Source organism: Macrobrachium nipponense, chromosome 21 (genome assembly GCF_015104395.2).
Source record: "Macrobrachium nipponense isolate FS-2020 chromosome 21, ASM1510439v2, whole genome shotgun sequence".
Classification (NCBI taxonomy): domain Eukaryota; kingdom Metazoa; phylum Arthropoda; class Malacostraca; order Decapoda; family Palaemonidae; genus Macrobrachium; species Macrobrachium nipponense.
Window position 1 is genome coordinate 27,443,761 of NC_087212.1, and position 15,000 is coordinate 27,458,760.

Consider the following 15,000-nt stretch of genomic DNA (forward strand, 5'->3'; position numbering starts at 1 on the left):
TCTAGGTAATTTTATACCCCAAATGATGCAAAAATTGCGAAAAAAACAAAATAAAATACAAAATTGATTTAATATATATTACTGACAACCAAGAAGCCTCTTAAATTAATCTTTCCGATCTGTCAAACCTACTTCACACCAAGGTCTTTGAACAAGTACAGAACCTGAATCGACGACATGCATAATTATGTACAAACGAATCGGAATCGTTTCTTATCTCTTATCAGTAAGGGATAAAGATAATGCCAAGATGTCATTCTAAGATACTGAAAATGCACGCTGTTGCAATTCTTCCACTTCAGAAAGATAAAATGAACAATATAAACAAATATATTTATATTTATATATTATATATATATATATATATATATATATATATATACATACATACATACATACATACATTACATGAGAGAGAGCGGGGGGGGGGGGGGGGGGGGGGGGTGGGGGGGGGGGGGGCGGCAAAGGTTTTTGGCACGAGTATTCCTATTTTGTTTCCACAACGGTGAAAAACATTGGGAGTAAAATAATTTTTTTTATTTTTTTATTTTTTTTTTTAAATTGTGCATAACAGCGGGTCTATGTTTATACAAAAAGTATGTCGAGGCTATTGTTAATAAATTAACATCGTTTCAGTATGCAATTAATCATCAGTCAATTTAATACTATAACATTACCTACACATACACACACAAACTCACTCACACACACACACCACACAAACATATATATATATATATATATATATATATATATATATATATATATATATATATATATATATATATATATATATTATATATATCTATATATATATATCATTGGTAACAGTTCTCCTCTCTCCTTGTCTAAGATTTCCTACCTACTTGGATTCCTTAAGGTGGACTAGGAAAAAACTTATTCACCTGAGCACTTGAGTATTATCCATAGTTTTTTTTTACAACACTTCTAATGTTTCCATTGCTTCCAAGACCTTCCTCAAGGCCAATATAAATTTATAATGGAAGTTCAGTCCATATCAAGGAAAGTCCATATGAAAGCATACTGGTCTGGGACATGACATTCATTAAACTGAATTTTTTGAATCGTGAAATTTACACGAATTGGTTTTTCTTATATTTCGTATCTGCAGTTAAGTTTTTGGCTGGTCCTTCCTAAACAGTGGACAGTTTGTTTCCACTGCAGATTCCAAGTAGCCCTTGAGAGCGTTATGAGTTAATGGTTGATACTCCTGTTGGATTGGGAAATATTAAGTGGAGCAACACATAGTAGCATTTTTTTTTCCGTCCCTTCAATGTTTCACCCTTGCAGATAAGAAAGATTTAAGATATATACATACACGTGCGCATTAGCACTTTTATGAAAATATAATTAAGACTGCTGCATAAATGACTCTACGTATGTATGTATGTTTATATTTTTATTAATTATATTATACACAACACACACACACACACACACACACACACACACACACACCCACAACACACCCATATATATATATATATATATTATATATTATAATATATATATATATATATAAACACACACATATATATACATGAGTACAGTAATTTTATATATAATATATGTATACATATACACGACAACATAAGGTAAACCAACTTCATTTACGAAATTCGAAATTATGCTTCACCACTTTACAAATCAATAGCCGTGGCCACGTGCCCCCCACCCCAGCCCACCCCCGGGGGTCCGGATACCTGAAACCGTTGAGATCTCGTGTTTTCTTTCCAAGAATCGTTTGTTTGATTTATCTCCCATTTAAGAGGAAACCTTAACCACTTCACCTAGAGATAATCTTGTAGCGCTTTTTTCTAAGAAGCCAAGAATGAAAAACTGCCGTTTTCCTATCCTGGAAGTGAAGGTAGATGCTGCTGTTGTCGTCATCATACTTTTACTAATCACATAATAATAATGATATTAATAATTCTAACTCCAGTTTATAAAGGATGCTTCATAAAAAGCTCCTCTCATGAAAACGGGTTTGTTCAAGCTATTCACATGAAAGCAAGTTTTTTTTTTTTTTAAAGTGTTTGGCAACAACCGTATTCTGAGAGCAACTGCAGGACCGTATTACAGCTTTCACTATTTGTTTCTTTAACTCCCTTATATGAAAAAGTGTCCCTCCACTGCTGTATGTCAAGAAGCCATTTGAAAAATCAGAGCCCATCCCGCCATTTATACCACCTGAAAAATACTTCCCTTGCAACATCATTGGAAAACAAACCAACAGCAAGTGTTATTAGACCCAGATTCAATACAGACCCACATACCTCAGGGGAGGCAATGAGACACACCACAATTTTCTGCCACCTAAGGAGAAACAAGAGCAGTCATGAAAATTCCAATCTCGGGTGGAAAGGAAAATGCCTTCTTCGTCTTCGGGACGTCATGACGACAAAGACCACGAAGATGATGATGATGATGATGATGATGACGACAATATGACTGCAATGCGTCACTGAAGCCAGCCAGGGCTTGGAGAGACAGCCAAGGATGTTCCAAAGCGCCGCGTGGCGGTGAATTTTACCATGAATTCGAGGAGTGACGAAGAAATTTCGCCCAGACTCCTTAAAATGGTCCTTTTTATCTAAGTACAATATACCGATTGTGACCCCCTCCGGCGATAAGGAGGGAAAGAGAGAGAGAAAGAGGCGGTTGCCCAACTGAATAGGAATCAAAATTTATTTGGCTTGATAAGACATTTACGTTTCAACCCGAACTTGTGAAGAGGGCGGCGAAAAAAATTCTTTTATTGCATAAAATTTAATATACTGAAGTACAATGGGAGAATAAAACTTGATTTAAGGTAATACATATGAAAAAGCTTGCCGTTGTACCCACGTCTAACCTAGGCTGTCTGAATGGTTGGTGAGCCAGCCTGCCTGCCTGACAGTCTGGCTGGCTGCCTGACTGCCTGGCGGTAGGTTTTAACTGTCTGCCTGCTTTTCGCTTGCATGCTCACTCAGGCTGACCCTCTCAACAGCGACATTGCCAAAGCAAGGTGGGAGTATCCAGGCCGAAAATTTAGGTGGAAAGTTATAAACTCTACTGGGGAGTTTCCATCACGACAAATTTTCCGAGCTGTCGTGAGGCGGAGTTGCAGTCGCTAAATACAAGTGAACATTTGAAAACGCAAATAAAAGTCTTCGGGTATATTGAGATCCATGCTCCTACATGTCTGTCGAAGAAGAAGAAGAAGAAGAAGAAGAAGAAGGAGAGGAATAAGGGAGAGAGAGTTTGCAAATGAAGCTTAGATGAAACTCTGTAAAGAAAATGTATAAAAAGAATACGTTTGGAATCGCCATGCCACGTACAAGACAATCACATCTAACGAAAAGCCAAATCTCAAAAACCAATGAAAAAATCTTGATAGTAATAATGTCAGCTGATACAAGAACTCTTAGCTACTTTCACGAAAGCAACAACAGAGCGTATAATGCTGTATGAAACTCTCAGCCACGGTCCATGAAACTCTCAGCCGGTCGTGGTACCGGTGTTGGTGCAGACGCACGATCATGGCTAACTTTAACCTTAAATAAAATAAAACCATTGAGGCTAGAGGGCTGCAATTTGGTATGTTCAATGATTCGAGGAGGGATGATCAACAAACCAATTTGCAGCCCTCTAGCCTCAGTAGTTTTCAAGATCTACGGCCGGAGAAAAAGTAAAGACGGGCAGACAAACAGCCATCTCGATAGTTTTCTTTTACAGAAAACTAAAAATAACGATGGGTAGATGGAGCAGAAAACTATTCAAGAAATAACTTAAACAACAGATCCCGATTCAGACAAAGCCAAACATAAACTCGACACTTACAATTTCCTCAAAAAAAAAAAAATAAAAAATAAAAAAAAAAAATAACATGAAGCACTTCCTTGACATGTTCCTTCCAATGACACTGCAATGACTGATTGACTGCCTGGCGTGACAACTGCCAAGGTCACTAACGCCGGGATGAATTTGCTATTGTTCACAAAATACATAATCACATGAATATAATAGCTCCTGAAAACCCGTGGACACGTACCTAATTTCAAAAGGAATTTGTTGTTACACCACGTCACAGAGAAAGGGAACAAACAAAGAGCGTAAAAGTGATAAAACACGAAACCCAATAGGATTATTTAGAGGAATATAAAAGATAAAAACTTTTTTTTCTTTTGTCCTTTTTTGTCTCTCAATCAGACGAATGACGACAGTTGTAACCCGTTACGACAATTTAAATGCTTAATCCAACTTACGAATTCCAAAGCACGATAGCATTTCTCTCTCTCTCTCTCTCTCTCTCTCTCTCTCTCTCTCTCTCTCATAACCGTTAAGGAACGCTGAAACCCTATTCCAGTGCACTTCGATTAAATCTCATCTAAGAATCAAATAGATTATATACATAAAAACAACAGTAATAAAGAATGTGTACAAAAAATTGCACTCCACGGAACAAAGACAAATTAGTTTTGACCAAAAGAAGTATGGGATTAGAGTGTACACATTTATCGATGTAAAAAGACACAAAAAATATTGTTGATTGCATGGTACAGTTACTCTCCTCAGGAATGGGGAGGCTTCCGATACAAACAAATACAAAATGACCTTTCAACAGCTGCGATAAGCATAACCTTCAACAGGGGAAAAAAAAAGAGAGAGAAAAAAAGTCAACAGACTTAAACAGTCCTGATAAACTTTCACAACTGCCCACCAACAGCTCAGTGTTGCCTCAAGGTAAATACAGAAATGGAAACTAGGTTTCATGAGATCTTCCAATTCGGAAAAGATTCGGGGAGCAAAATCAACGGAGCCTTAGCGAAGTCCCTGAAGCGCTTGGACGTGAACCTCTCCCGGGCTAATTTGAAGTTCAGAGCAGGACAGGGGAAACTCTTGATTTCGGTTGCTGTTCATTTTTCAAAGATTTCATTGTAATTGACGGTAAAAAGATTTTGAAGGTGTAACAGGACAAAAATCTCGCAGTTGCACTATTAAAGTCAAATAGAAGAAAGAGAACCTTGTATGTAATGCACTAAAGCATTAGCCGCTACGAGAGATGATTTCATTATAAGATTTTAACTTAAAATGACAGGAAAATCAGTGAGACGAGTATTCGTCACCTTGCCGTCGTTTTTCCAAAGATTTGGTGAATATGAAAATTGGCTTCATTTACGAAGCAACATTCAGCTCTCGAAAGAATATAGGAATGAATTACTGCATCAAACAACCTGGTCGTGTCAAGAGGACTCAATGACCACCACCCAGAGGCCGCTGCCGTTCAATGCATGAAGAAGAAGACCAGTCATCCTCTGTAGTACAGCTAAAGTGGAGATAATGTAGCTTCATGGAAATTCATGTTTTACAGATTATCAGATCTCTCTCTCTTGATACTCGATCTCTCTGAGATTTTTATGGAGTCTTCATCTCTTATCCTCACATCCTCTTTACATGGGCAAATCACGTCGAGCTACACTATTGCTATCTCTTTACATGATTAGCAAACAACAAGTATTTTTACTTTTTTTTTCTTTACTCCACATATAGGAATGGAATATATTATTTAGGTCATGCAGCGCTGAAAGGGAACCTGAGAGTAAAAAGGTTTGAAAAGGTGTAACAGGAGGAAAACCTCGCAGTTGCACAATATAACAGTTGTTAGGAGGAGAGGGTGGATAGCAAGATTGAAGAGAATATGAACGGAGGTACGGAAAAAGAATGCAAGGGGTTGCAGCTAAGGGCCGAAGTGACGTTGCAAAGAACCTTAAGTAATACCTGCAGTGCACAGCGTGAGGTACACTGACGGCACTATAGCCCCCTGCAACTAAACCGTAAAGAAATAAAATGGATGTTTCTACGCTTAAGCACGACAGAACGTGACTGTGAGATAAATATTGCGTATCCCTTCGTAGCTAACAGCAGTTTTTTACGGATGGAACATATACATATTGCGTATCCCTTCGTAGCTAACAGCAGTTTTTTACGGATGGAACATATACATACACACACAACACACATGAGCATGTACATTAAAAATACATTATTTTTCAATATTAAGACATAAGTAAGGAATAAAAAAGCAGGACTCGGTCAGAGTCTGCTACGAACTACTTCATTGTTCTCTGAACCTTATCTCCAGAATATGTCATCATCTGCTGTAATACCCATGATCCCAGAACTTCGATAACAATGGTAAATGGAGATGTCTGGGAATTGGTAAAAATCTCCAAGGGCATAGTTACATCATGTCTGTCATAGTCACTCGAACTGATATGAGAGAGAGAGAGAGAGAGAGAGAGAGAGAGTATAGAATTCTGTGAAAAGCATGAGCACGCTTGTCAACTCCAAAGACAATAGTTCTCTGCTATATCTTGTCATCAATAATGGGACACAGGCAAATACTGATAATAAAATCTAAACATCAGCACCATTAAGATGTAAAGTAACGCCAACAGCGGCAATAGCAGCCCTTACGCCAACAGAAGCAACAACAAGAACAGCAGCAACGCCAACAACAACGCCGGTGTTATCAGCGGCACGAATTGAAGGAATAATCATAACGCATATCGTAACGTTAGCTCACAAGCCCCTTCGCCTGGGCGGTTGCACCTGACGTTCTCCCACGGAATGACACGGTTATTAAGCTTGATGACGTCACTGCATATCAAATACTCCACGCTGACGTCACAAAATAGCAGATTAATCAAGAGACACATCCGCCTCCTTCGAGGATCATTTTCTGTTAGTCAACGATTTTTTTTCCCGTACTCCCACTTCTCTCTAGCCAAGTTTTTTTGTGGGCCAAACTGCGACAATGGTGACATTTCAAAATGTTCAACCTATTTATGCCTAATTTGCAAAGCGTCAACAGTCAACGAGAGTAAGAAATTCCCATCACTAATTTACAATTTTATTTAATGAGACACATCTTAGAAATAAAAATCTATGAAATATATATATATATATATATATATATATATATATATATATATTATATATTATATTATATATGAAGAACGCTCTTTAATGAGTAAATAAGATCTTCAACTGTCTGTAATTACCTTAATAATTTAACTTTATTCAATTTTATTGACACTGTCACAAAGTCATGTTGCTAAACATCTTCATTGGGTCACAAGGAGAAACATGGCACTCATGAACATCCTATATTTCAAAATTCACTCCACTCCCCTTATAAAAAAAAACTGCAAAACTCAACATAAAAAATATATATCTATCTGTAAAGGTCAACATAAAAATATTCATCTATAAAACTCAACATAAAAAACAATAATTTGCAAAGCTCAACATAAAAAAATAATTTGCAAAACTCAACAAAAAAAACAATAATTTGCAACAAAAAAAATACACCGGGAAAACTCAACATAAAAAAATCATCGGTAAAACAACATAAAAAAAGTTATCTGCAAACCTCAACATAAAAAACAATAATTTGCAAAACTCAACATAAAAAATATTCACCTGCTAAACTCAACATAAAAAAATAAGCATCTGCAAAACTCAACATAAAAAAAATTCCTCGGCAAAACTCAATATAAAAAAAATCATCTACAAAACTCAACCATTTTTTATAGCAGCCTGAAAATATTTAAGCTTTAACTTTTTTATAAATAAATCTTCAGTACTTTTCACGTTCGAATGTTTGCTCTTCTCTTACATTAGATTAATGATGCAAGAATCACAAATAAATGAATAAGTAATTAAGGAAGTGAACAAATAAATATGTAAACAAATAAATAATTATCCTAACGATACCGGGTTATTATTTATTATCCTGGCTTAGATTACTTCAGCCTTTTCTCCCTAAATTAAAACCACCCGAGGAGGAGGAGGAGGAGGAGGAGGAGGAGGAAGGAGGAGGAGGAGGAGGAGGAGGAGGAGGAGGAGGAGGAGGAGGAGGAAGGACATTGCCGAGAAAAGTTTAATGAAGCACACCCTTGTGAGTGAGCGCTCAGGAAACAGAAAATATCGGTTAATATCAGCAATTAAATGCACAAACCGATAAGCTCACTTGCATATATAAATAAATTTAATATACATGAATAGGCTTCATCTATTGAATATATATTACATAATATACATACATACATACATGAATAACTTGATCACGAAATAAATAAAACATGATGCTATGTATAAATATAGGTAATGCCATATTCCTCCGTGGCATTACCTTTATTTATACATACATACATATAATATATGTGTATATATGATATATATATATATATATATATATATATATATATATATATATATGTATAACAGAATCACGAAAAGTTAGGAACGTGATAAATCCATAAATAAAAGATAAAATGCCACGAAGGAAAAATAAACGAAGGAGTCTGCGAGATCTTTCGGCTTAAAAGCCCTTTACTGAAGCAGTTACTGACAAAAATACGAGAAAAGACAATACAAGAAGGTTCGTATAACTGACAGATAGGGATTATAAAAGGATTAGTGCCTAGAATCCGACACACCTGGAAGATAAGAAACCTTCCCAAACAAGCATAAACAAAGGGTGCAATTAAAGGTTTAAGACAATCATCTCAGATACAATCTCCAGACAATTACAGGATTATAGGTGACAGCTAAACGGAACCCGGTAAACAAAACCATATTCACAAAACATGACAGACATACATACAATAATGTTTTTTTTTTTTTTAATAACTCTAAGGCAACTGATTTTTATTTAATTTAAGTCAGTAATTATATATTTGAGGTCATTCTTAAACATGTTACAGATACAAGGGTCTAAATGAAAAAGGCCACGACTAACATTGAAATTACAATGAAAAGTAAGTTGTATTAAAGCAGATTCTAAAAGATTTCGTGATAAGACATCTCTTGACCGTGCAATTACTGAACTGTCAATCCAATTAATTCGGTGGTTGTTTTCACTTAAATGAATAAATAATGCATTAGATTTTTGCCCAGTTTTTACAAATAAATAATGCATTAGATTTTTGCCCAGTTTTTACAGAGTATTTATGCTGGCTTAGCCTTACTTCTAAGCCCTTGCTGGACTGTCCGAGATAGAATGAGGGACAATCCATACATGGAATTTTATATATGTTGTTGCTTTCTCTGGGGCCATTTTTTATTAACATTCTTTTCAGTGTGTTATTATAGGAAGAAACAAGGTTGACATTGAAGCTTTTAACAATGGTTTAATGGTTTCAAATCCGTTAAAATAAGGCAAACTGAGAATGTTCTTTGAATTTTTCTTTCTGTGTGTTGTTTTCAGTATAAAACTTTTTGTGGGCTTTATTATAACAAATGTCTAATATATGTGAAGGATAGGCACTAATCCTTTTATAATCCCTATCTGTCAGTTATACGAACCTTCTTGTATTGTCTTTTCTCGTATTTTTGTCAGTAACTGCTTCAGTAAAGGGCTTTTAAGCCGAAAGATCTCGCAGACTCCTTCGTTTATTTTTTCCTTCGTGGCATTTATCTTTATATATATATATATAATATATATATATATATATATATATATAAAGTTAACCGAGAAATAAAATAATGCAGCTGGGAGCAAACTCTGGATACCAGATCGGTAGGCAAGTATGCAACCAACTCGTCCAACGAAGAACTAATATATATATATATATATATATATATATATTATATATATATATCATATATATATAATATATATATACACACACATATATACACACATGGGCATATATATATAGTGCATGTTAATGCTCTATATATACAATATATAGAACTTCGTAGTATATAAATTTTTAATTGTTCGCTTGCGCATGATCACAATTTTGCATTCGATGCTAAAATACCACGACCCTTTCCTTATTGCAGTGTGAGATCTTTTCGATCTTTCTATAACAGGAAGCAATTTGTGCTTCATATCCCTTACAAAATTGAATTCTTAAAAGCCAATGTCAATGAATTTTCCGTTCACCCTGTCTAATAGTGTAAATGTGTAATATATATATATATATATATATATATATATATATATATATATATATATATTATATCTATAATTATTATATATATATATTGTATTATATATTATATTATATATATATATATTATATATTATATTATATATATATATATATATATATATATATATATATATATATATATTATATATATATATATCAATAGAGGGATCCACAGTAATATCCTTGTTTATCTAGATATAATATATTTATGAAATATATTATATCTAGATAAACACAAAGGATATTACCGTGGATCCCTCTATTGATTTCTTAGAAGCACGATACACTGTTTTTTATATTGCATACACACACACACACACATATATCCACGAGAGGACGAAATTATTATCAACTAAAAAATTCTCCTTCGGTTAACATTTTAATGAAAATTTTTTATGAAAATATATCAATTCCAAGATAGAGCGAATTGGATATCAAAGGACATTTGTAGCTTAATGCATGCACATAAATCACGGTGATGTGATAAAAATTCATATTTATATATATATATATATATATATATATATATATATATATATATATATATATATATATATATATATATATATATATATATATATATATATATATACACACACACACACACACACACACACACATATATATATATCATATATATAATATATATATATATATATATATATATATATATATATATATTATACTACTTGTCACCTTAAACCAACTATGTAAAACTAGCTCTGTATGTAGTACATATCCACTTGATTTTCCGAATCCTTCACACACTTTTTGGAAACGCTTGCCAATACAAAGTCTTAGCACCGGTCGCAAGTAATTCTCAAGTCCGTAACAGGATTCGAACCTGCATCTAGAGTATCAGAACAAGGTCACCTTGCCGACCTGACCACGAGGAGGATAATAGTCTATTGCTGCTTATACATAGTTATATTTGGCGAAATTCAGATAAAATTATCATATTTGGTTTGTTTGTTTGTATGGTGTTTTAACGTTGCATGGAACCAGTGGTTATTCAGCAACGTGACCAACGGCTTTACGTGACTTCCGAACCAAGTCGAGAGTTAACTTCTACCACCAGAAATAAACATCTCTAACACCTCAATGGAATGCCCGAGAATCGAACTCGCGGCCACCGAGGTGTAAGAGCTACAACAGAACCATCCTCATAATCGTAGCCAAGTGGACAATCGTTTTTATTCCCTTTTAGGCTGAAATACACATAGTATCTACTGGTCATCTTTTACCAGATAAGCATATAATCGTGACACAATTACAATGTCCTCTGGACTTCTCGAATCCTTTACACTTTTTGGATATACTTATAGCTACAAAATCTTAGATCCAAATGCAAAATTAAGTGTTTTTTTTTTTTGTTAAGAGTGTATGAAAGCAATTAATTTGTAACAGTATCAAACAAAGCCATTACAAGAATTGCAATTATTATGTACCTATAAACCAATATATAGACTAGGTAGCACAGAATGAGTGATTTTCATTGGTCTAACGAGCAGTGATTCATACATAACCAAGGTGTGAAATACCCAAGAGGGTTTACCGACCTCGTTTTAGGGAGGCCCACGGATTATGTCTGTGACCCAACCCCAGATTTCAGAAAAGAGCATAGATGAAAGGCAGGCAGGTTAAAACCTGGCTAAAGAGCTCTTTTGAGAATAAGTAAGGATACATTTGAAGGCCTTGACTGAAGACCTAGCAAACCTCTTAGCAGTGACAAAGACTAGACTCTTGGTGCCTATATCTTCTGCTAATATTCACCTACGCCGTATTAACTCCTTTAAAAAAAAGAACACATTAGCCCGTGCATGACTTTCTGAACATAAAGTAAAAAATTACCATTAAATCAAAATCTCGACCTCCTCTATCACTTAACGATATTGACTTTGAAATTGGACTACTAGGATGGCCTCGGCATCGTCATCGGCTCGGCTGTCATGTCCTCTAACCCATTTCAAACTTACGTAACTTCAATGTAAGCAGGAGACTGACTGGCCTTCGCTTCGATACGAATTCAACGCACGTAACGTTAAAAAACAGACCTCTCATAAACCCAAACCTTTTTATTCTTAACCACATCTCTCAAGTTAATGGTAAAACTTCATCGCTACCAAGAAAACTGACCTCCTCTTTTTGGTAGGGCAGAGGCCGTCCCTCTCCCTACAAAGACATTGCTATTGAACTTCAAAGCTCCGTGGCCCCGACTTCCATACCCTTGGTTTTTGTCCTCTCCGCTGGTGGATGGGAACCGGTATTTGCACTTGAGTTCAAAGTCGTTTTTAACTGTAACTCTCGCCTTGGAATTCGAGGGCGTAAAATCGGCTATCTTATTTGACCACGTTTTGAATATGAATACTTACAACGGCGTGCCCTAACGGTTAGGACACCTGCCTCACAAGTAAGAAGGCCCGGGTCCGTCATCCTGCGGCTCTCCTCTATTGGTCTGTATGGTGACAAAATTTGACGAGTTGGGTAGCGGCCAGCGGAGAGCTGCATGTGGTTAGCAACCTCATCCCATTGTGCTAACTGGAAATAGCGCAAGTAACAACTCAACTATATATATATATATATATATATATATATATATATATAATATATATATATATATATATCGCTCCATGAACATAAATTCCTTCCAAACCGCAAAGAACCAACGAAGTCCTAAGGCAAGGTCCCTAATTCTACGTTCACATTCAAAATCACAATTTCATTACCTGGCCAAAATGAAACAAAACAAAAACTTGGCAGGATGGTAAAATTGACAATAAATGAAACGGTGGTAAATTGCGGCACCACTGTAATGCGAATCAACGGTGTAAGTAGTATTTTACAAGGGGTGAAGTGCTTGTAACATTCAAGGTCATTAACCTAATCATGGCTACCAATATCTTTTATAGACGACGTAGCTGAAGGACTTCGGTTTATACATATCATTACAATTATACCAGGATAACTAACTGTTCTTACTTCCTTCATTTATTTATTACTAGCATCCCGCAAAAAGATGCGCTTTTTAAGAAAACAAAACTTAGTAATGCAAGCTACCAATAAAATGACACCCTTTCTGCAAAGGATTTCTGGTAGGCTGATAGACCTCATAGTCAAAATCAATCATCAGGGCTCTTGGGTGAAATTCACACCAAAAGACCATTCACTGAGCAAAGGCCTTTCGGTTCCTAGGCTGAATCATCGCCGCGATATGGCTGACACTGCCCAGTCCCCATTAAGAAGTCCATGTCTGCAGACATATAATTTCCAAGTAAATTCAGTCTTGGCCGGCAAGAGTCCCATGACGGCCAAAATGTACAGAATCCTCAAGTAAGAGGTAAACTCATAATGCAATGCAGCTCGCTGTGCGTGATTCCTCAAATAAAGTACAAGAGGTTTTGTAATCTGTTTCTGGGTTGAGGGGACTGACGGAATCGGAGAAACATAACAATGGTAGGGTGAACAGTTACTTAGCAAGAATGAAATATAACTAAACTTTTCAGTACTTTTATCTACTGCTGTCATTAGAAAATGGAAGAGGGTAACACTGCCATATGTATGAACCAGGACAGAGATAATACATGATGAAAATGTCATTACAAAAATGAAAAAAAAAATGAATTAATATTCGACTGCTGGAATACACAATGTCCAAGATTAATATCATTAAAGAATTTACCCAGACCAGCCAGGTAAGAGAAATTGAATAAAGGGAAGAGGTCAAAATGGAAACACGTCAAAAGAATCAGCAATGCAGCAAAAATAAAAATGACAGAGGGAAAAAAATGGACCCATCGCCCTGGGATATTTAACCCATTTCGAGGATACAAACTGAACAGCAAAAAGCCGACCGTATTCCAACACATCAAGGTTATCAAGGATGTTATGAGTGATATGAAATAAAAACCCTAGGCATTGCCCCTTGACCATAAAATCACGTCGGTGTTAGATGGACAGGTGTGGAGAGAGAAGGTGTTGCACCAAATACACCCTCCAAGGTCTAAGCGTCCTTACAAAGTCCGGGTGAATCCCCTTTTGAATGAAGGGCTTTTTCCACTTTGTCCTTTTACGTGTTTGCCAATGACCGCAAAGCGAAGACTGGTCATTTTTCTTTCTCGTTTTTTATATGCAGGAGCCTTCAACTGCACTTGGAAGACAAATACATTTTCTTTTAAATCACAGAAGGAATCAATATTATCTTCCAGTGAGTTTGCTCAACACTAGAACCATCATGATGAAAACCCGTTATTATTAAATAAATACATTGAGAGACAGACGAGCTCTCGTGCAATACAAGGGCAAAACACACAAATAAGATTTTCTGCGTAGAATAAAGAATCAAATCATTCCCCAACCATCCTTATCAACAACCTTATCCACGGACGAAGGTAGAACACCGCACGAGACAGGCCACCACACTCATAAAATGCTAATGGCTTCCTCAAAAAAGAGCAGTCACGTGGATCTCCCTTCTGACAAACGGGCTGCTGTCCTGCCATGAATACAGCGCCGCTCACCCGATCCCTCGGATCCCGCGCCGTATGAAACACGTACGGCACAAAAAGGTGAAATAGACAGAAAACAACACATCCATTAACGTGGCCACGCCACAGTAATGAAGGACAAAAACGTGGATGGGATTCTCAACCTTCGCCTAAGGTTGTGCAACTGATTTCCACAGTCGGCCCTTTGCGGGTTTTAATTCGTGTGAGAAGCTGAGGAGGAGGAGGAGGAGGAGGAGGAGGAGGAGGAAGGGGGGGGGGGGCCGCCACAAATAATAAACAAGGGGCACTCGAGCAACATTTCTACCAAGGATACTACGCGGCTCCTTCCAAAGAACGCAACTCTGGTAAAATCTGGCCCTTCTGTCAAAATGCATCGCAGAAAACAAAATTTCAGATCACATCTAGATTAATAATAATAGTAATAATGTGTCATAAAAATCCACAAATATATATTAGAATATATTACTATGCAAAACATACATAGA

At 36.1% G+C, this 15,000-nt stretch overlaps 1 protein-coding gene across 6 annotated transcripts in view; it reads right to left on the minus strand.

Moving 5' to 3' along the window:
- Positions 1-15,000, minus strand: part of LOC135197863 (solute carrier family 41 member 1-like) — a 212,099-nt gene that overhangs the window by 106,490 nt on the left and 90,609 nt on the right. The gene's annotated exons all lie outside the window — the stretch shown is intronic.